This window comes from Marmota monax, unplaced genomic scaffold (genome assembly GCF_021218885.2).
Source record: "Marmota monax isolate L192 unplaced genomic scaffold, Marmota_monax_Labrador192_F-V1.1 WCK01_AAM20220418_F8-fsc00035, whole genome shotgun sequence".
Lineage (NCBI taxonomy): Eukaryota > Metazoa > Chordata > Mammalia > Rodentia > Sciuridae > Marmota > Marmota monax.
The window spans coordinates 11,694,755-11,716,512 of NW_026691961.1; the positions used below are offsets into that span (position 1 = coordinate 11,694,755).

The window sequence follows — 21,758 nt, forward strand, 5'->3', positions numbered from 1 at the left end:
AATGGAACGTGCTAGGCAGGTGCTCTCCCCCTGAGCCCTACCAGCCCCCAGGCAAAGGACTGAGTAGACTTTCTCCAAAGCAGATCTGCAAATGCCACAAGCCTAGGAAGACAGGCCCTGCTCCTGGCCACCAGGGGATGCCAGTCACAGCCATGGAGAAGCAGCAGTGCCCTCCGGAGCATGGATAGGATGGGAATGTCAGATACTCGCCAGTGACGAGGACAGGGACAACGTGGAGCCCTCACCTGGCCATGGAAATGTAAGGTGCTCAGCCCTTGGGCAGCATCTGGCAGCTCCTGGAATGGTGTCGCAGAGGGGACCACGTGTTCCGGGAATTCATTACCCAAGAGCAGTGGATGCCTAAATCCACACTCTGCTCCGTGAGCGCTCACGGCAGCACTGGTCACAGTTGCAGGAGGCAAAGGCCACCCCTGTGATTGTCAGCAGCTGAGTGGGTAACAAGAGGCTCTCCGGCCACACGACGGAGTGTGTTCACCTGTAAAGAGAAGAGAAGAAAGCACTCGCTCATGCTGCGACCTGGACGAGCCTTGGGAACACTCTGTAAGGGAAATTGAAAATTCACAGGTTGTGCGATTCCATTCAGAGGCAGATGCAGAACAGGTGAATCCAAGAGACTGTGTAGACAGGTGGTCGCTTCCGGCCGGTGGCAGGGTCGGGGCAGAGGGACAGGTTCCCTCGTGGGGGACAGTGTGGGGTGGTGGCCTGTGTCTGAGAGCACACTGAAGATGGCTGAATGCACACTGAACCATGGGTCAGTGTCAGGAACCCATCTCACGAGGAGGCTGTTCCTCTGCGTGTCTCGGAAGGGCTGCATACCCAGCAGGGGGTCTCGGGGAAGGCCAAGGCTGTGGGTGTGGAGAGGGACACAGAGGAACCCACTGCCCACAGATGCTGCAGATGAGCTTCCCATTCTCCTGGCCCTGGACCCACCATGTGAAGCTGCTGGCCCTGTTCTTGGGCACATCATGTGGGCCCGGGGGTGACGGAGGAAGTGTGACGCGTGGCGACACCTCTGTTCTCTTGCAGTTGGTAGGACAGAGCGTCATCTGTGCTGTGACCAGCTGCCTCAGCTCAGGGCCTCGGCTCTGCTCTTCTCAGGAGGCACCTTGAGTGAGTCATGTGACAACTCTGAGGCCAGTGTATCATCCAAGGAGGTTCTCTTTCTAGAAACCCAATGTCATGACCCTCACCTCCTGTAGGAACAAACTCAGAGAGCAGATGTGTGGTTGGGGTTGTATGGTTTATGGATGGCACCGAGACCCTTTGGCTGCAGCTCCTGTCTCCCACCTGCCTGTCGGTGAGTGCATTAGTCAGCCTGACGATACTGTGATGACGCACTGGAGGCAGCTCACTGGGTAAAGGGAAAGGGCTTGTTCAGGTCTCTGTTTTGGAGTTTCAGGGACATGTGCTGGTGTTGGTTCAGTTCTTGGATGTGCCAGTGTAGGGCGAGCATGACATGTGGGCCCAAGCAAATGACCACATCTCTCGCCTGGGGGAGATGGGGGAGAGGCCCACCCAGGCTTTCATAGCAGCCCTGTCAGGAGAACTCCTGGGAGACCCCCAGACATCTTCCAAGATCCTGCCTCCTAGGACCAGGGGACTTCCTCTTGGACCCACCTCCCAACATCACCACCGTGGGGACCAAGCCTTTAACCACATGGATGCTTGGAGGACAGTCCATACTTAAACCACTGCAAGATGGCTCTCTGCAGGAAGTGTCTGTCTAGGCCGGTTCTTCAGGGTGTCAACCTTTGGCAAAGTCCACAGGGAATTGGATTAAAAGTTTGTGCAAAGCCGCCTAGCCTCCATTTTATTTTAAGTAGCCTCTGAGGCTCCGAGATATTAAGTAATTTCCCAGATTCACACAGCCAGCTCTGTCTGTCTCCCAGGTCAGCTCTCCTTCCACTCTCCTGCCTTGACCTTGACCTGGCTGAATCCCATTAACCCTGTCCATCCCAAACTCACCCTTGGGGCCCTTGGGCAGTAGGGCCTGAGTCTCCTGTGGCCCTTCCCTGACTGAAGGGAGACCAGGTTTTCTGAAACTGCGTCTCCATGCCCTCGACAGCAGTGCACCCTGTCAGGGGAGCCTGTGTGTTGCGAAAAAGCGCAGCAGGTGTTATCTGGGCTAAATTGACCTTGAAATTGATTTCTTTATTTTATGACTTACTGAGAGGAGATTAATACTTTTTTTTTTTCCTGCAGTCTGAAACAATTTACATGGTAATAGAAGGCATAGTCAGTCAAATAAATTGCTGGAAGTGGTCGTGTTCCAGGGGAAAAAAGCCCGAGCTTACTCACATTGATTTCTTTGCCCTGGGGAGAGGCAGAGATTTTAACATCTGGGAATAGGGAGCTCAATTTAATCTCTCATTTTAAAAGCAGAGGGATGAAGAGCTTCATCTGACATTTACACAGAGTTTTCTGAGTTGGGGGGAAGAAGGGCAGCCTGAGATCCTGGCTCAGAGTGGCTCTGGGTGGTTGGGTTCTGGAATAAGCAGTTGGAGCCCCGTGATATGAAGATGGTCCTCTGAAAGTTGACCACCTTGGTGCTGGGCCCAGGCAGAGCAATGGGGTGGTGGCTGGCTGGACCACAAACTCTAGCCAGGCTGGATGGGGTGCCAAAGAACCCACTTCCAGATTCCTGGGGTCTGGGCTGTGTCACTCTGCCCCGGGTAGGATGTGATGTTAGTTGGTGGGATGGGGAGCAACGGCTCAGCTGTTGGTGTGGATTCTGAAGCTGCCTAAATCATAGCAGTCAGGTGCAGGGATTGATTAGTACTGCCTGCCCTGGTAGCATGCAGGGAAAGTGGCCCATTTGCCCGTATTCACCTGCTAAAAATTGTTAAGATGCGGCCCCCAGTGCCGGCATTTAGGCCGCATCAACAGAATCTCACCCTCCTAAGCAATTCTAAATGACCTGGTGCATTAGATAAGCTAATATTTTTTCCCCAGGAAATGTCAAATGAATTGCTACCCAAAGGGTTCTGGCTAGTATGGACGTGTGTTTTTCTCTTCAATTGTTTTCTTTAAAAACCCCAAAGATTTAAGGTAGAATGAAGGCATTTGGTCAATAACACCTAACCCAGAGGACAAAACCTGGGAGTCAGCAGAGTAAAACGCATCTCTCTCTGACCTCTTCCTGCCTGGGCGGATAGCTCCTCCTTCCACAGTCAGCCGAGATGTCCTGTCTGTCTTGTCCTCGGGTCGGTTTCTGGTGATTTTAGCGACTATGTTAGATGCCCGTGTTCTTCCAACAGTGAGCAGACGCCGTGTGCTGTGTGAAAGTGTGCCCGGCTCTCTCCCCCTCTTATCCCTGGAGGTCCGACTGGCCCTCTCTGATGATTGCCGTCTGGATTTGCTTGGCCTCTAAAAATGGACGCTTATGTTGCTCCCAGTATTTCCTTGTCACAAAAACCGCTTCCATGAGACTCTTGGCAGAGGCCATTTTACACCATGCAGATGGGTATGCCGCAGTGTCCAGGCTGAACATCAGCTTTCAACATGGTGATGGGGTACGACTCCACCGTGTTCGAGACATACTTCCCTGCACACTCGTGACGTCTGCCCCGATTTTCATCTTTGTCGATCTCAGTGGAAACATTTGTGTCTCAAGTCGTCTTTCTCTTGTCCCGAGGGAAGTCGAGGACTTGATGTGCAATGGCACATACTTGGCCTCTCCCTGGGAATTGTCTGAGCGTCTCCTTTGCTTGTTTTTAAACTTCATGGCGTGGCCCTCGTTGATGGGGGACACTCTTTATAAAGGAAGGAACTGCCCCTTTGCTTGGTGCATTGTAATTCTGTATTTTGCCCTTGGCCCTTCTACTTGGTTTTCGTGCATGACGTCGTACGCGTGCAGCAGTTTGGATCTTTAGTTTCGTGGCCCTGTCGTTGGGAGTCCTAGTTAGAAGAGTCCCTGTCTCCTGTGAGATTCCAGAGTCCAGGGGATGTGCCTGAGCCTGTGTGTCCTCCAGCTGGTCCCTGGATTGAGGAGTGTTGCTGAGTCTTTCTCTTGGAGGACTCAGTGTCGGGGTCTCAGTGGACCTGTGCCTTGCCTGAGATCACCAGATGACGTGGTCTGGCCCGGTGGCTGCTCGGCACCCTCTTTCTCTTGCAGCCCGACTTCCTGAGGACGAACATCACACCTGTGTCATCCCAACACTCCAGGACGCAGTGGGCCCAGGTGGTTTGGTAGACCTTCAGAGGGGCTGACCCCCAGCTGTCTGTCACAAGCTTGGTCCCTGCCCGTCTTACTGGCTCCATTCTGGGAGCCCACCTGGGCCCCTGGTCACACACATTGTGCCCATAGCTCAGGTGGCTCTGGCCAGCTACATCCTCCGCTGGGAGCTTCTCACACCCTGGTCCATGTGGATTTCGTGGGCTCGGTTGGGGGGAGCTCCTCACACCCTCCTCACCCCGCTCTCCCTCCATTGCTCAGAAAGCTTCAGCTGGCCCTAGTCTTGGCCTTCGGTTCATCTGAAAGATGAGCCCTTTCAAGGTTGTTTCATGCAAAGAACGTCATGTTCCCAGCAGCTCTCTCCTACCCAAGCCCTGGGTGGTGAGGTGCAGGCCCCTCTGTGCTCTCTGCCTCGGTGGCCATTTAAACTGCCTCAGTCCTCACTGATGGAGACTTGCCTGCCGGGTTTTGAAAGCTGGGAACTGAGTCCATGGGTGGTCTGCTGGACCCTGAGGAGAGGGGCAGGGTATGGGGAAGTGGGACTGGGGCCAAGGGAGGAGGTGGGAATGAGGGCGAGGGCTGGCTTAGGGCCCGAGTTTGGGATCCAAGGAGGGGAGCGCGTCCCACCTTCTCTCTGCCTCTCAAGAATTCTCCCAGGATGGGCCGACTCAAGTCAGAAGGCTTGGGGGTTATTTTGTGGATCCGGGGAGAAAATCAAAGCTTTCTGGAAACTAGAACACCACCAGCCGGCTGGGCCTCCCCTTTTTGAGAGACGGCTTCTCTCCTCTGCTCAGTCTCACCCAGAAGGTTTGTGTTTGCCTTGATTTTCAGGTGAGGTGGGGAAGAGGGACACCAGTGTTGGGCACAGAGTTGGCTACTTTGTTCAGGACGACAAAGGGACCATGCTAAGAAGCGGGTGCCATTGGGGGTCAGAGGTCTGCGAGGAAGACAGGAGAGCCTGCCGTGGAGGACGGGTGGGTGCCAGCCTCTGTCCTGGGGCCAGGCTCCCGCTGCGCCTCACTAAGCCAGCCCCAGGGGCAGTGAAGTTGTGGGCAGTGGCCGCCAGGCCCTGGGCTCAGGACATGCGGAGGCAGAGAGAGCAGTGATGCCCTTCTGAGTTTCGGGTCCCCAGATTTGGCCATGACTAAGTCTCCTGGGAACTACAGAAGGGGACCCTCCAGAGGTCTCCAGGTGTGGGCTCCGAGCTGTTCACGGACACATCGATCTCAGGCCCCAGAGTGGGCGGTACAACTTGCCGCCGTGGCACAGGAGCGGGTGGGTGGTAGCCTCTCGCCCCTCAGTTTCTCCCTCCGACGGCCTCGCTGTCTCTTGTGGTCTCCGTGCTGGTCTGTCTCTCCCTTGCCTGGACACAGACCACTCTCTCCACTCATGCGTACGGGGTGACTCCTGGCCAAAGCCCAGGGACTTTCAGTTAGTGAAGATTTGGAGCCTTAGGCACTGCTGGCGATTTCGAGATGGTGACCAACTTAAATAGTTCCCAGGGGCCGCGCCTCGTGGAAGAGGGGAGGAAGCGTCCCGGGAAGGCGCTGGTGACAGCACGGGGGGTTTGCAGTGGACACGCTCGTTTCTAGATTCCACTCTCGCGCAGCCTCTGGGTTCCAAGGAACCCAGTCCTGCAGCATCCTACATCTGTAAAACGGGACGGAGTTTCAGACCGACCTCTCAGTGTCCTTGTGGAGACGAAGGGGCTGCTCAGAACCCCCGGCCCACAGCACTGCAGTGCTCCATGTGAGCAAGCTTGGGGCTGGTGGGTGGTGGGAGGGACCCCTACTCTCAATAACAGGGCAGTGGTGTGGCCCTGAAGACTCCCGCATCCTCAGCAGGATGGAGCATCCCCACAGAGAAAGGCCTAGACCAGCCCCCACCTGACGGAGGTGTCAGGAGAATCATAGGCACAATTTAGAATTTTCTAGTGGCTACATTAAAAAGTAAAAAGAAACTGATGAAATTAATTGTGATAATAAATTTTATTTCGGGTATTCATAACATATTTATATTTTTAAACATGGCAATATATTTTATTTTTATGTATTATTCAATATTATCATTCCAACATGTAATTGATATAAAAATATTAATGAGATGTTAATATTAATGAGATATTTTATATTCCCTTTCTTCTCAGGATCTTCAAAATCCAGTGTCTATTTGGTACTTTTGGCATGTTTTAGTAGCCACGCTGTAGTGGGCGGTGCAGGTCTGGACCCTGGGGGGAAGGGCACAGATGCAGAATGCTGTGGCTAAGCCTGGCGGGACGTCCACAGGTGGTGCTGAGTCACCTGGATCTCCTGGTCTCCTCCACCTGGCTGACCAACCTCCTTGTCTTTGTCTTTACTTTCACCAGGGCTCCAAGTCGGAGGACCCAGCCCTCGTCCCCAGCGTGAACCCCAGCCCACAGGACTTGGTGAGTAGAAGCGTTTTGCTGATGGCATGAGATTCTGAAGCTGCTGTTGCGTTCCGTTCAGCCTCTCTGGTCCCTGGTCATCAATCAACAGGAGTGGTGCTCTTTGATGTGCGGCAGATCTTGCTGGAGAAGTCCCTGGGTTTGAGGGGAATGCAGCCCCAAGCCATCCCACAGTCTCTATTAGGAAACACCTGGGGTCGCGTTCGCAGCCTCCGCACAGGGGTGAGGGCTGAGTGAGGCTGTCTGAGTAGGACCAGGTCCAGCTGGAGCACAGCTGGGTGCCAGGGCTGGCGGAGGGGCCCTGGGCTGAGAGGAGTTGATGTCATGTGGTTGTCCTAGCGGCAGAGGCGGTGCACTTGCTGAGGGCTTTGGACCTTGAGTCACAGTTTTGGATGCAGAATTTAGGGCATGTTTGTCTGTGGATGGTGCCAGGTGTAGGTTCCTTTGCACTTCGTCACTGTGGGCGTGGTGGCCAAGGGGCTCCTGCACTGACCCTCCAGGGTTGCCCATGCATAGTCTCTTAGCTGTGCAGCATCGGGGTGGCCTATCCCTCGTGTGCCTGCTGGGACCAGCTGGGATCCCAGGTAGCAGAGACGCTGTGCTGCTGCTCGGTACCAGTCGTGAGGCGTCTGGCTCTGTGTTTACCTTCTCCGCGTAGCAGGCTGCGCGGGTGGTCGAGGTATGAGGTTACCTTTGAAAATATCTAATTAATTTAAAAAGTGGATTGGCTTAAAAAAAGGGATGATATGAAATAATAATGTAGATGTGGCAAGTCATTGTGATAGTGACAAGTGACGGTCTGAGAATGGGTTCTTTTATCCCAAGGTGCTTACGAGGCCCTGGGCGCTGTCCACGAGTGCACTTCATATTTGGCAGGCCCCTGCCACTCTGTGCCCTGATCTGTGCTGACACTTGGTACAAACTGGAACCACTAAGGTGCCACTGAGTGGCCTCTGTCTTTTCCCTCAAAATGCCTTTCCCAGTGGGGCCTCTGTGATGAGCCTCACGGACGCTTCCCCTGAAGAGTTTACGTGCGATGCTCAGAAGAGGAGGACAGGGTAAGGAGCGTCGGCCATCCCACACGGACATGCTTGGCCCACTTGGCCAGGTGTTCTGAACCTACCCTCCGAGCCCCCTGTCGGTTGGCACCCGGGGGTGTCTTGTGGCTGCATGCCAAGTCTGAGAGTCCCCCCATTTGACAGACAAGTCTGTCGTGGGGCAGGGAGCGTTGAGTTTGTGTCTTTGCCCATAGCAAGTCACCCTGCCACGTGGAGACTCAAAGCACAGTCCTTTACCCTCAGGCTGTGTGGGTTGGGGGTGGGAGAGGCTGGTGAGCTGGCCCTGGCTCAGGGCCTCTCTGGACTGGGGCTTCTGTCATCTGCAAATGTGACTGAGATCCGGAGGCCTCAGTCTCTCACCAGGTTGACCTCATCTCAGAGCTGCCCGAATGTCCTTGTGACTGGCCTCCCCTAGGTTGAGACATCAAAGAGAAAGACAGCAAAGCAGAAGCCACGTGCCTGTTGTGACCTGACTTCAGAAGCCACCGGTTCCCACCTCTGCTAGTCTATAGGTGCCAGAATACACCTATGTGTTAATGTCCCCAGGAAGTGGGAGGGGACCATGTAGGGAATCAACACCCAGAGGAGGGAACCCCGGGGTCATCTAGAGGCTGGCTGACACGCTCTTCATTATCTCTAGATAGCTGTGTCTGTGGCTCTGTATCAAGTGCATGAGAAGAAAACAAGGAGACCAAACCCATTTTACAGATGGGAAAACCAGACATGGAACAGAAAGGGACTCCCTTCCCAGAGAGTCTTGGAATTGTTGGTACAGAAGCTTTCAAAGGGAATGTGCAGATGCCGCTGAACTTACGGTGGAGTTAGTCCCTGGCAAGCTGATCACAACTTGACAATATCATAAAAATGCATCCAACCCACCTAACCCAGCAAACATCATAGCTGAGCCTGGCTGACCTTAAATGTGCTCAGGACACCTTCAGGAGCCTCCGGTTGGGCCAGGCCGTGTGACACCGAGCCCTGTTAGTAATCGGGTGTTGGCTATCCTGTGTCATTTACTCAACATGGTGCCAAAGGTGAAAACCGGTGCACACCAACCTTCCTATGGAACCACTGTGAGTGGGTCCTCTGCAGCTGGAAATGTTGATTACCCAGGACAGGATCAAGGATGGCGAGACCTCTCCATTTACCAGGGTCTCCCAGAGCTTCAGCTGGGCTGGGCTGGGGTTAGCATCCGGGCCCCAGGACCCCCTCAGTAAGGCTTGTGGGCTTTCTCTGCGGGAAGGAAGGTGAAATTCTGCTGGCCTTCCCCTGTGGCCACTGTGGAGTGGGCAGTGTGCTGAGATCACCCTGTGAGGGGCCCTAAGCTGCTGCCCCTTCCCAGCCCTGGTGTTCCCAGTGCTGCTGGTCTTGACCCAGAATGTGTCACAGGACGAAGCTGCTATTTTTTGTGACCTCTGTTGTGGCCTGACCACCATTTCTAGATGGCACTTTCTTTTCCAAGTTTCAAAATGTGAAACTTGTTCCCTCTCTGCTCTAGTAACCTGCGCTTTCTAAATCCACGTCTCTGAAAGTCCACGGTCTCCAGAGGGGAAACCAGGAAATTCCGGGGATTCCCACCCTGGGGAAAGGTGGTGTGCATGCGAGAAGATGTATTTAGGTATTTACAGAGTGGATGACTGTAGTAGCCACACAACTTTAAAAAAAGACGCACCTTCAATATCCATCAATGCAGGGTTGTTTAAGGAACTCGTGGGTATCCATACAATTCAACTCCAAGCTGCTGCTGGGTTTCATGGTGAGGATTTATGTTTGTTGACTTGGAAAGATGCTGTGACATATTGTTGTGTGAGAAATACGGCATGTATCATATGATTCCAATTATGTGCGATTATGTTCATAGATCTTCCGTTCTCTGCACGCACAGAGATGTCAGACAGGCTGGGTTTGCGGCCCACACCCTCTCTGCACACTGCCCTTGGGGGAGAGCCAGCTCTGCTGTCTGTGGCCTCTGGCCGTCTGTGTTGGCACCCCTCCTGGGAAGGGCACCTCCTGGGTGCAGCAGGTGCACCTCACTTGCGTCTCCATTAGGGACAGTGCAGGAGGCAGCTGGCCTCACTCAGCCTTGCCTGTGCACACCCTCAGCCCCCAGGACAGTCTCTGCACCCTTTCTCACAAGTGAGGAAGCTGAGGCTTGGAGGAGAGTGACTTGCTGAGCTCCTCAGAGCTGACAGGAGAAGTGACAGGAGACTCTGTTGTGGTTTGGATGTGAGGTGTCCCCCAGACGCTCACATGTGAGACAGTGCAAGAAAGTTCAGAAGAAATGATTGGGTTGCGAGAGCCTTAACCCAATCAGTGAGCCACTCACCTGATGGGATTGAGTGGTAACTGGAGGCAGGTGGGTGCGGCTGGGGAAGGTGGGAGTTTGGGGGCGTGGACTTGGGGTATGTATTTGTGTCTGGTGAGCGGAATCTCTCTCTGCTTCCTGATGATCTCGGGAGCTGCTTCCCTCTGCCACTCTTCTGCCATGATGTTCTGCCTCATCTTGAGCCCCGAGGAATGGAGCCAACTGTCAGTGGATTAGGAACCTCTGAAACCCTGAGCCCCCCAATAAACTCTTCCTCCTCTACGATTGTTCTGGTCAAATCTTTTAGTCATAGAGGTAAAAAAGCTGAATAAAACAGCCGCAGACCCAAGTGAGGCAGATCCCCGAATCCTGAAGGTGAGGCCGCCTGTTCATAGGTGATACAGGAGGTCTCCGGGGTCTTGAGTCTTTAGGAAGGAGGTTGATTCTGAGGCAGCAGGTGAGGTGCTCATCACATCTGGCCAGATCACCTGTGTGGCATTTGCAGGTAAATGGGTGGAGTTGGAGAATATCATGCTAAGTGAAGTAAGCCACTTCCCCAAAACCAAAGATGGAATGTTCTCTCTTATAAGAGGATGCTGCTCCATAATGGGGGGGGGGGGCATGGGGAAAATGGAGGAGCTTTGATGGGGCGAAGGGGGAGGGTGGGGTGGGGAGGAGGAATGGGGGCAGGAAAGATGGAGGAATGAGGTGGACATCATTACCCTAGGTACACGTATGGGTGAACACAGGGTGCCACACTGCGTCATGTACAACCAGAGAAATGAAAAGTTGGGCTGTAATTGTGGACAATGAATCAAAATGCAGTCTGCTGTCATGTGAACCTGATTAAAATAAATAAGTTAAAAAAGGTCTCCTGGAGGATGCCAGGTGGAGACCCATCTTCCTGCCTTGGGATGCTTCGGCAGCTGTTTCCCCCAGCGTTGGGGTGGATGGGGGTCTTTCTTAGGGACCAGATGAAGTGGTGTGTTGAGGTGACAACTGCAGAATGGACTGTCCCTCCCCTTAACCCCGTGTCATCTGTGCTCAAATGGCTGCATGAAGACAGGAGCTTGGGAATGGAGCTGTAGGGGGAGGGGATGTTGGCAGGTCCACCCCCCCCTTCTGGGGCTCCTCTAGAGCGAATGTGCCCTGAACAGCTGGGGTGACGCTGCCCCAGCGTGAGCAGCATTACGGCTCCCGTTTCTCTTCTCTCAGCTTCTGTCTCGCTGGACACAGTGCAGTTAAGGGACAGAGCCTGATTTCCATTGTTTTGCTCCAGTCCACAGCTGTATTTCCTGGGACAGAAATGTGCCACATTGGTGGACGACGTCACAGCAAGCCCACCAACACGACGCCTGCCTACGGTCTCTCCTTCCCACAGTCTCAGGTCTGGACGTGGCTAAGCTGGGTCCTTTGTGTGGGGTCCCCTAAGACTGAGTGGAGGGGAGTGGCAGGAGCTAGGGCAGGGTATGATCGGAGCTCGGTGGCTGTAGGAGTAATTCCGTTCCTTGTGGCTGTTTGTGGGCCGTCAGGTCCCAGAGGTGGCCTGCAGTTCCCTGCCACGTGGGCAGTTGTCACGTCGGCAGACTTCTTCTCAAAACCGGTCCCTAGTGCCTGCTGGCAGGATAGGGTCTTACACCTTGACCTAGTCCCCCACATGTCACCTGTCACCTCTGTTACTGGGTGGAGGTGAGTCACGGGTTCAGTGCACTGGCCGTTAAAGCAGAGGAACACTCACAGTGTATGCTCGGGGCCACCCCCGGATCCGCCCAGCACCGTCCTGAGATGGGCCAGCTTCAGCCCCTCCTGGGGCCAGCCGTGCCGCTCCTGTGGTCAGCATCCTGCCTTCGTCCCCCAGGAACCAGACCCATCAATGCCGGACCCCTGGACCCTCCCGGTCCCAGAGGGCTGTCGGGATGCCCTGGTTTCCTGGCTCGCCTCCTCTGCAGGAGCCCCCGACAGCCTCGGCAGCAAGTGCATGTTTAATGGAATGCTGCCACCTTTTGGAATTCAGCAACAGTGAACCCTGTGGTTCAGGGAGGGAGAGCGCTGGTCCACTTCTGGGCGGACTGGTGCACACGGGGGCCCACTTGCCGAGCCTTGAATTAAGATTTGACGCCAGATCCTAGAAGGAAAGAAAAAAAAAAAAAAGATCTGGTTTTCCTTCGGCTGGTTTGTGGGTTGGTTCTGCCCTGGTTTGTAATTGTGATGATCGCCCTCAGGCCCCTTCCCTGGTCTGCGTGTCAGAAGGCAGCAAGACGCAGAAGGAGCTTCACTGCGAGGGACTGGATTTCATTCTAGTTCTGCCACCAGCAACTCGAGGACTTCAGCTTCCTGTGCAGAGAAGGCCCAGCCTTGGTCAGCTCTCAGACCCCTGTCCACTCCCTTTAGGGATGCCAGTCCAGCAGGAGAGGCTGCTGGGCCCAGAGCTGGGCGCGGGGTTCCAAGGGCCTATCTCTGGGCAGCAGGAAGAGGATGCCCGAGCCGTGTTCTCTGCCGGCAGACCTTGCCCCAGTCGCTTCTCTGCTTGAATAGCCTCTCCAGTCTGACCACGCTCCAGACCGTCCATCACTGTCAGAAAAGTGTCGTCCCCGACTCTTCCTTAATCCCTCTGGCCGCACTGACCTCCGTCCATGAATGCCCTCTGCCCGCCGGACCTCCTTTCCCCTTCTCTCTCTTCCTCCCTCCGTCCTTCCCCTTAAGCACAGCATATCGCAGTCCCCACAAGGACATGGAGGGTAAACAGGTGACTGGGACCCCTCAAAGGCTCTGCAGGAAAGGACAGATGGTGGATGGAGAGGAGCCCATGCCTGAGATACGGGTGCATCTCAGTAGAGTCCAGAATCCAGAGATGGCGCAGGGCATCAGGGAGGGCTTCATGGCAGAGGTGAGAGGCCTTGAAGAACAGTGGGCATCATCATGCTGCTGACCAGGGCTGCAGGGCCCCAGGGACGTGGAGCAGCGCGGGCAGAAACGTGGGCCTGGGCTTCAGCCTCAGATTCTGGAGGCGGGATCTCGGGGTTGGCAGGAGAAGGGGGCCTCGTGTCCCTTGGTGGGCCAGGAGTTGATTTTGGCTGTGGTTGGTGTGGAGCCACCAAGGGTTTTAAACCGGTGATTGTCTTGGTCCGATTTGCATTTTAGAGAGCTCTCCCTGGGACCTGGCTTAGGAGGCGGAGTGACGCAGGAATCCTGGTCCCTCTCGGGCATGTCCACGGGAGCCGGCCTCCGAGCAGAGGGGTCACCTGCTCACCGCAGGCTCCTGGGCACTCTCTGCTTCTTGCGGCTAACGGGCCTTTCTGTGGCATCTGCTCGGCAGAACACCAAGTGTGCGGCGGAGATAAGGGCATTAGAGCAGAAGGGCAAAGCTGATACCCGGGGCAGCGAGATGTGGAAGCTTAACTTCCTCCCCTTGCAGTGTGGCTCCTGATTTCGGCCCACGTGGCTCTGATTAGCGCGATCTGGCCAGGCCGGCACAAAACGCTGAGCGACACTCACGACCTCAGGCGCCCCCCGGTGCAGGGGTCTGCTGCCCTGGGGGCATCCCTGCCATTTCTCTCCACTGCTCTCCGCCAGATAAGAGGGGAAATCTATTTAGCGATTTCCCCAAATCTCCGAGGACGGCTGTGCTCCTCAGAGACGCAGTTGAACGGACAGATTCCCTGTGAGCTCCGACTTGAGGCTGGACTCCCCCTTTCTCCTGAGGGCGTCCCTGAAATACAGGGGAGCCCAGTAAGTGCTCATCCTGGAAGCACAAGGGGGAAATCACCAGTGCTGTTGACTTGGGAGGCCACGCCCCAGCCTGCTAACCACCTCTGACCCCGTGGCCGAGGCTGGCCTGGGTCGTCCCTGAGCTCCCCGAAGTGTGACCTGCCTGCTTTCTTCCCTCAGTGTGGGAGCTCTGTCCGTGACTGTCGGGGCCACTAGTGACTCTGTGTAATCATGGAGAGACTCTCACGCATGGTGGCAGCCTTGTCCTCCACAGCGGGGCCTTGGGCCGTTTTCGGGGTGGGGCTGTATGCTGTCTTGTTACAGTGGACCCCGGTGGACACATGCCCTCCTCTCTCGTGGGAACATACCCAGGAGCCTATTTCTCTGGTCACAGAACAGGCCCATGTTTAGTCTCAGTAGCTCCAACCCGGAGTTTTCCAAAGTGGCTCTACAAATGACCGTCCCCAGGGCCATGGGTGTGAATCCCACTTCGTGCTAGGCCCCCACAGCCCAGGTTTGAGCTGTCACAACACCCAGAGCGGCAAGTGTGGTTGTCAGCGCCAGTTCACGGCCAGGCTCATTGGGTCTCAGCTGAGTGGGCAGGGTCCAGGGTCGAGTAGGGATCGGGTGGTGGCAGAGGACTTAACCCCTGGGTCGACAGCAGCTTTGAACCACAGTGTGCCCTGGGCCCCGTGAGCCGGTGCTGCCGTGGGGATGCCTGGGTCCGGACCGGCCCATGACAGAGGGGCCGTGTGATGGACAGTCCAGTGTGCACATTCAGGAACAGGCCTGAGCGCTGCTGCCTGGCTCTGCACTCACCCGCTGCTCACCTGGGCCAGCACTTGCTCTCTGCGGGCCAGGCTTCCCCCCCTCTGTGAAATGGTCCTGAGGGTTAAATGAGCTGAGAGAGGTGAGGATCAGAGAGGGAAGGTTCAGCCGTCAGCTCTGCCCAGTCTGCACGGTCTTGCCTGAACTCTGGGGAGAGGGCCACTGTGTCAGCCCACTCGAGAAGTGTCAGTGGGCAGTGTGACCCTGGCCCTCCCCTCCGCTCTGGCTGGCCCCCTGGGGAAACCCAACGCCCCGTGGTCCTGAGCCCCACACGGCTTCACTGTGCGCAGACGCAGCCAGCCGGGGTCTTGCCGGGGTCTGGGACGCGTGGTGTGTTTGCTCAGGGTTTCACCCTTCACAGAGAAGGCCGGGCTCCTTCCATCTCTCCATCTCCATCTCCATCGCACAAATCCAAGCCAAATATTGATGTTTGATAACTACAAATATCACGCATGCTTTTAATCAAGAAAGATGGAGTGGAGATAAGGAGAGCAAGTTCGTCTCTGTATGGAGTCCAGAATTCCGAGTAATGAGTTTGCTAAGAAGTAGAATCACAGGGGTGGGAGTCTGGTGTGCATCCAGACAGGCCAAGCCACCCCGAGGCTCCTGGGGACGTGTTTCCAGCCCGTGGCTTGGCTTGGAGTGAGATGTGCGTTACCTGGATTGGAGGGTGCTGTCTCGTTTGACAGCAAGGAGAGATGTCTCTTAAATGTGAATTTCCAGTGTGCTGTCTGTCTATGCTACTACCAGCAAAACGCATCGAGCCACCTTCTGTCCCCTGTTGTTTGCTATGGTAGGGGTGTGAACACTGCATCCCCCACTCAGGAGAGCAGCCTGCAGAGGGGAGCCAGCATCCAGGGGTTTATTCCCCCAACTTGGAAACAAAGGGTAGGGTGATGCCGGCATGCTGGCCAGTGTCAGGCTCTCAGAAATGTTGCCAGGTATAGCCGAGGTTGACCAGGGCTGCTCCAGGCACACGAAGCCCCAAGAGGGCCCTGCCTCCAACCCTCCATGTCCAGGGCAGCCCCCAAGGTGCCGATACCCTTCAACTCGACTCTTCCTCATGATGCGCCCCGTCGCCTTTGCACATGCTGTTCCCTTGTCCAGGGATGCTGTTCCCCAAGATTTTTTAACCTCATGATTTTTTATTTATCTACTTCGTGCCAAGCGCTGTCCCTGGAGCTGGGGAGAGAGTGAGAGAATAAAAGGGACACCAGCACTATTCCCACCTCACCACCTCAGGCCTTGATTCAAGTAGCACTTCTGCAAAGCTCGCTCTCATTGCCGTGTCCAAACCCCCAAGCCCTGTCCAGCACCTGCTGTCCCCTTGCGTGGCCTTGTTTCTCGCCCAGCACCCAGGGCCCCCTGAGTCCTACTGCCTGCTGGCTTCCTGTCCTTCCCGGTGCTAGAGGGCAGGGTTTGTCTGTTTTTCTCGCTCCCGGGCCCCTGGACCTGGGAATCGTGCCCCAACTCAAGGACGCTTGGTCTCTACCTGTCCAAAGCCTCCAGTCCCGGAACACGGTTGCCACACACCCACGGAGCCCCTGTGTCTCCCTCACACAGCCTTGTGTAATTGCCACGCATCTTCGGTGGTTCTTACTGTCCCCATTTAACAAATGAGCTGATGCCCGTGAGGCAGGTGACCTCGAGGTCATGTGGCTGGACAGAGGAGGAGGAGGAGGGTGCAGGCATAGGTAGGACGGGCTTCGGGGACAGCTGGGGCCCATCACGGGGCCCAAGACTCAAAAATGAGCAACACGTCTCTCAGTCCCTGGTGGAGGGGCTTTCTTAAGTAGCAGCATGATGTTCACTCACTCTGTGGTTTAGGATATCAGAAACGTCAGTGATGAACGCTGAGATACAATTTACTTGTCCAGAATCTGTTGTAAGTCCTTTGAACCGTACTTGCCTCCTTCTAGTACAACTCAGGGTACAAGGAGCAGTTTCCCTCTTAGCTGATGGTCATGCTCCATTTCTCATCGCTCAGCAGCTGGATGTCTGGATTTCGCTCTATCGACACGTTAGAAGCTGCACACACCAACCAGACCCAGAAGGACGAGTCTCTGTGACCTGGTTCCGGCAGGGCCTGGGGAGCAGCAGGGTGGTTCCTGAGGCTGGACATCTGGGCCAGAGCCAGGAGAGGTGTGGCGGGCGGGAGGAATGGGTTCCGGGAGCTGGCAATTTTGCTTTGCGTAATCCGCAGCAGGAGAGATTTGGAGCGTTCCTGGCGGAGTGACTTGACCCAAGGCCCGTGGCGGCTTAGGGAACAGCCCGCTCTTGAGGAAGGCTGCAGGGCATGCTGAGCTCTGCCCGGTGCGTGGCCGGTTCTGCTCCCTGGGCGCGGGCTCTGCAGCCTCCCGCAGGCCCGGGCTCTGCTTCTCGCCCGCCTGCGCTCTGTTGGCAGCGTCCCTCCTCCTGCCCCTCAGCTCTCTTGCTGGGATTACTCTGGGGTCATGGACCCCAGGCCCCTTCTCCCTTCTCCATCAAAGTGTCGATCACACTGGACTCTATTTTTTTTTCCCTTCTCTCTTCCCATGTCTTGTATGTTTTGTTTGGCAGCTCAGGGCAGCCCGTGCCATCTCGGTGCCTGTGTGCATGGCACCCCAGATCCTGACAGAGGGAGCACCCGACCCTGTGGGTGCTAGCTCTTCGCTACTGTTTTCTCTGGCTCCTACGCTGGCTTTTCACTACCCTTCAGTAGGAGTTGTCTCTGTATCTTGATGTCTTCAACTTCACTTAGTAAACCAGTGTCAACAAAAACTAGAGATTCCCCCATTCCTCCATCTACTCCCCCACCTACCCCCCCAGCCACCCACCAACCCATCCATCCACCCACCCATCTACCAACCCACCAAATCTCCTACCCATTCATCCATCCAGCAGTGGGCACCCACCACGTCCAGGTCCTGTGTAGCTGCCGAGGTTGTGGCGGGCGATGAGCCAAGGTAAGCCTGGACTCGCCCTCTGGACCCCCTGCAGTTCAGGGTGTGTATGTGGGGACAGGTGTAGAGCAAAAGGGTCGTCTCCATCCATTGATAAGGTGGACCACGGCCCAGGAAAGACTGTTACACTGAAACCTGGCCCAGGTGGGGTGGGTATGTGTGGGTCCCTGAGGGGACTCATGAGCTGAGCTTCACGTATGTGTACAGGATCAAGATGAGGGTGGGAAAGAGTAGAGCATTCCAGACAGGGGAAGAGTATGTGCAAAGGCTCCGTGGTCAGAAGAGCACCATCCTTTTGAGGGACTGTTAGAAGCCAGCCAGTGTCTGGAGCTCAGAGCAAGAGGGAGAGTTTTCTAAATGGAGCCAGAGGTCAGCAGGGACAGGTCATGGTGAGGATTCTGATCGTTATCCCAAAGTGAAGGAAGCCCTTGAGGGTTTTCAAGAGGTGATGTGATTTACATTTGTAAAGATCTCTTGGGACCCTTTGAAGGGCCTCAAGGGGAAGGGGGTGGAGACAGAATCTCAGAGGCCCCAAGATGGAAATGTGGGTGGCATGGTAGAGGTCAGCTTCCATCAGGCTTGAACAGGACCTCCACTGACCATCCACGGGGCTTTGTTCAATTCTCGGGACACACATAAGTCCACGGTGCGTTTGCATGAGCATTTGCACGGCAGGAAGTGGATTTCTAATACAGCCTCTGCCTTCTTGGAAGAGGGCAGAAATGGCCATGAATATGTGCATGAAGATCCGGCACATGGGCTGCCGCAGGACCTGTACCCCTGCCCCATGACAGCAGGGACCTTTCGCTTGCTTTTAGACCTGCTGTCATGCCAACGGCACCAGGTCAGTCCAGGTGGCAGCTCTCGGAGGCCGAGAGGTTCAGTGGTCTAAACATTAGGGGACAGAGGGAGTCCCATCCCAAGTGTGAACATTTATTTCTAGGAAACACTGAGTTGATGAGATGCGGGGTGTCGGGTCTGGTTCACATATGGTTCAGACCAAGGCTTCTAAGAGGTGGCCATTGGGTGCTGGCCACACTGGGGTGGTGTCCAAGGGCTGAGTTACACCGCTGAGTGCAGAGATCACAAGCGCACTGGATACCTGGGTGACTCTGCACAGCGCCGAGTTCAAGTTCCTGCCTGTTCTTAGTACAACTCCCCAAATCAAGGTAGATGATTATTTCTGGCCAGCGTCACAAGAGGGTTCCGTGGATGGGCACAGAAGTCCCTCCTTCCAGCCCACTCCTTTGTCTCCTAGTCTCCTCCTGCAGAATGCCTTGGCCTTTGGACTTTTTGTCCTGCTGCCACCGTCCAGGGACCTCTGGTTGATTCCCCCTGTTCTCCCCTCTGGGCACTGAAGGGGGAGCGTCAAACCCTGCAGGAGCGGTCCAGGCTTGCTTCTTGCAAACAGTGGCCACCTCTCATAGGAAAAATACTGAATCTCCTCTCGATGGTATTGGAGACCCGCTCTTGGCTCGGGAAGTGGGGTGGGATGCGGGAGCCTGATCTGTCACCTACTGCCTGGGACTGGTGTTTACTTCCCTTAACAACTAGGACTGCAGACATTTTTAAATCAGGAGAAATCAATCAGGGCGTGAGTCAAAAAAGAGAGTCCACCCTCCACTGTCCTGCCCCAGTCCTCCCTAGGGCCGGGGTCGGAGTCGGTGGGGAGCATTTCCAACTCAACTTTGATCTCTCTTTTTCCTCTCGGGTCCATGGGGATTTCATAAACAGTATGTTGCTCAATTTCAGTTCAATGGCACAGAGTCGTTCCGATGTGTTCTAATTACTCAAACATAAATGATTTCTGGTGCACTTTAAATGATTTCAGATGCACTTTTGTCTATCAGGCTGCTGATTTATAACTCCCCGGGACTTTGATGTTGCGCTTCATTGATTTCTTTTAAGGCTCTTCAGAGGTGTATTTATTATAGACCGAGCACTCCTCTGCTCATTTGCTCCACGATTCGCAAACGCTTTCATTTTCCAGTTGTCAACACTCCACCCCTAGCCCCTGTGCGTGTCCTGTACCGACGGCAAGAAGACACATTTATTGAGCGCTGGCTGAATTCCGGTCCAGGTACCGGATGCCATGGGTGAGTGGAGATGCACAAATTAAATCTAAAATAACAAAACACATTCCTGCCAGGGCGCTTATCATTTAGACAGAGGTGTGGCCCTGAGGTCAGACTCATGACTCCAGGGAGGAGAACGGCTCCAGGGAAGGAAGAGCAGGGTGGGAGACGGGCGGTCAGGGCTGGGCCTGGGTCTGCCTGATATCAGGTCCAGAGGCCAGGCTGGGGCCCTGGAGTGGTGCGTGGGCAAAGCAGCCATCGGCTGTGCTGGGACGCGGAGGGAGTCCCGGCTCCGTCCTCTTCCCACAGGTTGCAGAGCTCTGTTCTGCTGGCGTTAAATGGGGCCACCCTGTCTGGCTGGTCAGAGCTTGGGACTGAGCACTTGCTATGACCCAGGATGGACAGAGCCAGGCTCTGTGGGACAAGAGGGTTTCTTTGCTAGTGCGTCACAGCAGGGTTTGTCTTCACAGAATCATGGGCGCCCAGAACACAGCCCGTTCTCAACCCCTAGCACGTCCCCTTAGCCTCCCCTCCTCCCTCCCCGGGGTCCCTTCCTCTTCTCTGCTGGGTGGGACCTGAGTCTGGTCAGCGTGGGGGCCTCCTTGGGAAGAGACCCGCAGCTCATGAATGCCTAGCTGGCTTCTTCCACCTGAGAGGAGCCCCCGAGGGTGAGCTCTGGGGTCTCCAGTGCGTTTTGTTCCCTGCCACATGATGGGGACACCCATGTGTGGAGCACAGCCCTGGGGCGTCTGGCATTGGGAACCCTCCTTCCTCGAGGCTGGGCTCCCAGACACCTTCAGGAGCGCGGTTTGCCCTGCTCTTGTGAGTGCCCTTCTCACCCCCCACCCCATGCTGTTTCTTTGGGGCGTGTCTGTCAGGCAGTGCCTGCCCTGCCCAGGGATGGCGTGGACCTCCTTCACGAGTTCATGCCCCCTCCGGCTGCCCTGCAGCCCCCTGCGCTGGCTTCAGGGGCCATCGGTGACAGGGACCTTCCACTTGCTGAAGTCCGCAGCCTCGGCCTCTGGTTCCCATGCTGAGGACCAGGGAAGGGAAGATGAGGAGCACATGCCACCTAGTGGCCACTTCCTGGAGCTGCCACTCCTGCTCCGCAGAGCTGGGTCAGAGCTTCCCTCTGGGCCAGGAGGAGGCGGGTCAGCCAGGGCCAGAGGTCGCTCCTGGGAGGGCCTAGCTCAGATTGGCATCCAGCTGTGCCGGGGCAGGAGTGACCCAGGTCCTAGTGGCCTTGCTGTTCCCACCAAGATGCTGCTGGTGGAAGCAGACTCCCAGGAGTGACCACCTCCCGCCCTCCTTCCCTCAGGGTCCTGCCCTCCTCTCTTCCTCTCCTTTCCCCTCGTTTCCTCCTCCCCTTTGTGGTGTCCTCCCTCTCTCTCCTGCTCCTCCCCTCTCACCCCCTCCCTGGTCCCCAGTCTCCCCTCCTTCTTTTTGTTTTGGGAATTGAACCCAGCTGCTTGACCACTGAGCTGCCCGCTCCCCAACTCTTATTTTGCTACAGGCCTTTGCTAAGTTGCTTAGGGCCTTGCTGAGTTGTTGAGGCTGGCCTTGAGCTTGCAATCCTCCTGCTTCAGCCTCCCGAGCTGCTGGGATCACAGGTGTGCGCCAGCCTGCCCTGCCTCTCCCTCCTCACCTTGCTTGGCCTTCCTTTAGCTAACAGACGCTGTGTGGTGGTGCTGCTACTTAGTCCAGCCGGGTGGGGGTGATGAGTTGGGGCGGGGCCGTAGCCCCGGCTGTGGGTGCTGCAGGGCTGAGATTTCCCTCCCTCAGGCACTCACGGGCTCCTTGGTGCAGGCACAGATTCCACAAATACAGTAGAGGCCACCCACGGGGCACACAGGTGAGGCTTCTGACTGTCACCCCGCAGACTGGGCGGGGTGCCTTTGCTCCTGACCACAGGCCCTGGGGCCACTGGGGAGTTTCCAGCTCTGGTCTCCTTTGACCCGATGCGGTGGTGCTTAGCAGTCCAAACCAGCCTTCCCAGACTAGAATGTGCCAGAAGCTGGGTCTCCTGCCTGTCTGTGCTCTCAGTACCTCTTCTGCTCCCTTCCTTGAGGATTCCTGAGCCAGCCGAGTTCCCTGAAGTCCAGAACCCTGCACCATGGACGTGGGGTCAGGGCAGGTGCTATCTGTGCTCCCTGTGCTGCCGATCCCCTTCTGATGGAGTGCTCTTCCCCCACAGGGATGGGTGAGAGCGAGTCCCTCCTCAG

General features: G+C 55.8%; 1 protein-coding gene across 1 annotated transcript in view; it reads left to right on the plus strand.

The window, feature by feature from the left end:
• Positions 1 to 6,603: 6,603 nt before the first annotated feature.
• The window catches only part of Rbfox1 (RNA binding fox-1 homolog 1), a 1,611,415-nt gene continuing 1,596,260 nt past the window's right edge, over positions 6,604 to 21,758 (plus strand). Inside the window, exon 1 of the mRNA XM_058579675.1 lies at positions 6,604 to 6,620. The gene's annotated coding sequence lies outside the window, so the exon portion shown is untranslated. The remainder of the gene's footprint in view (positions 6,621 to 21,758) is intronic.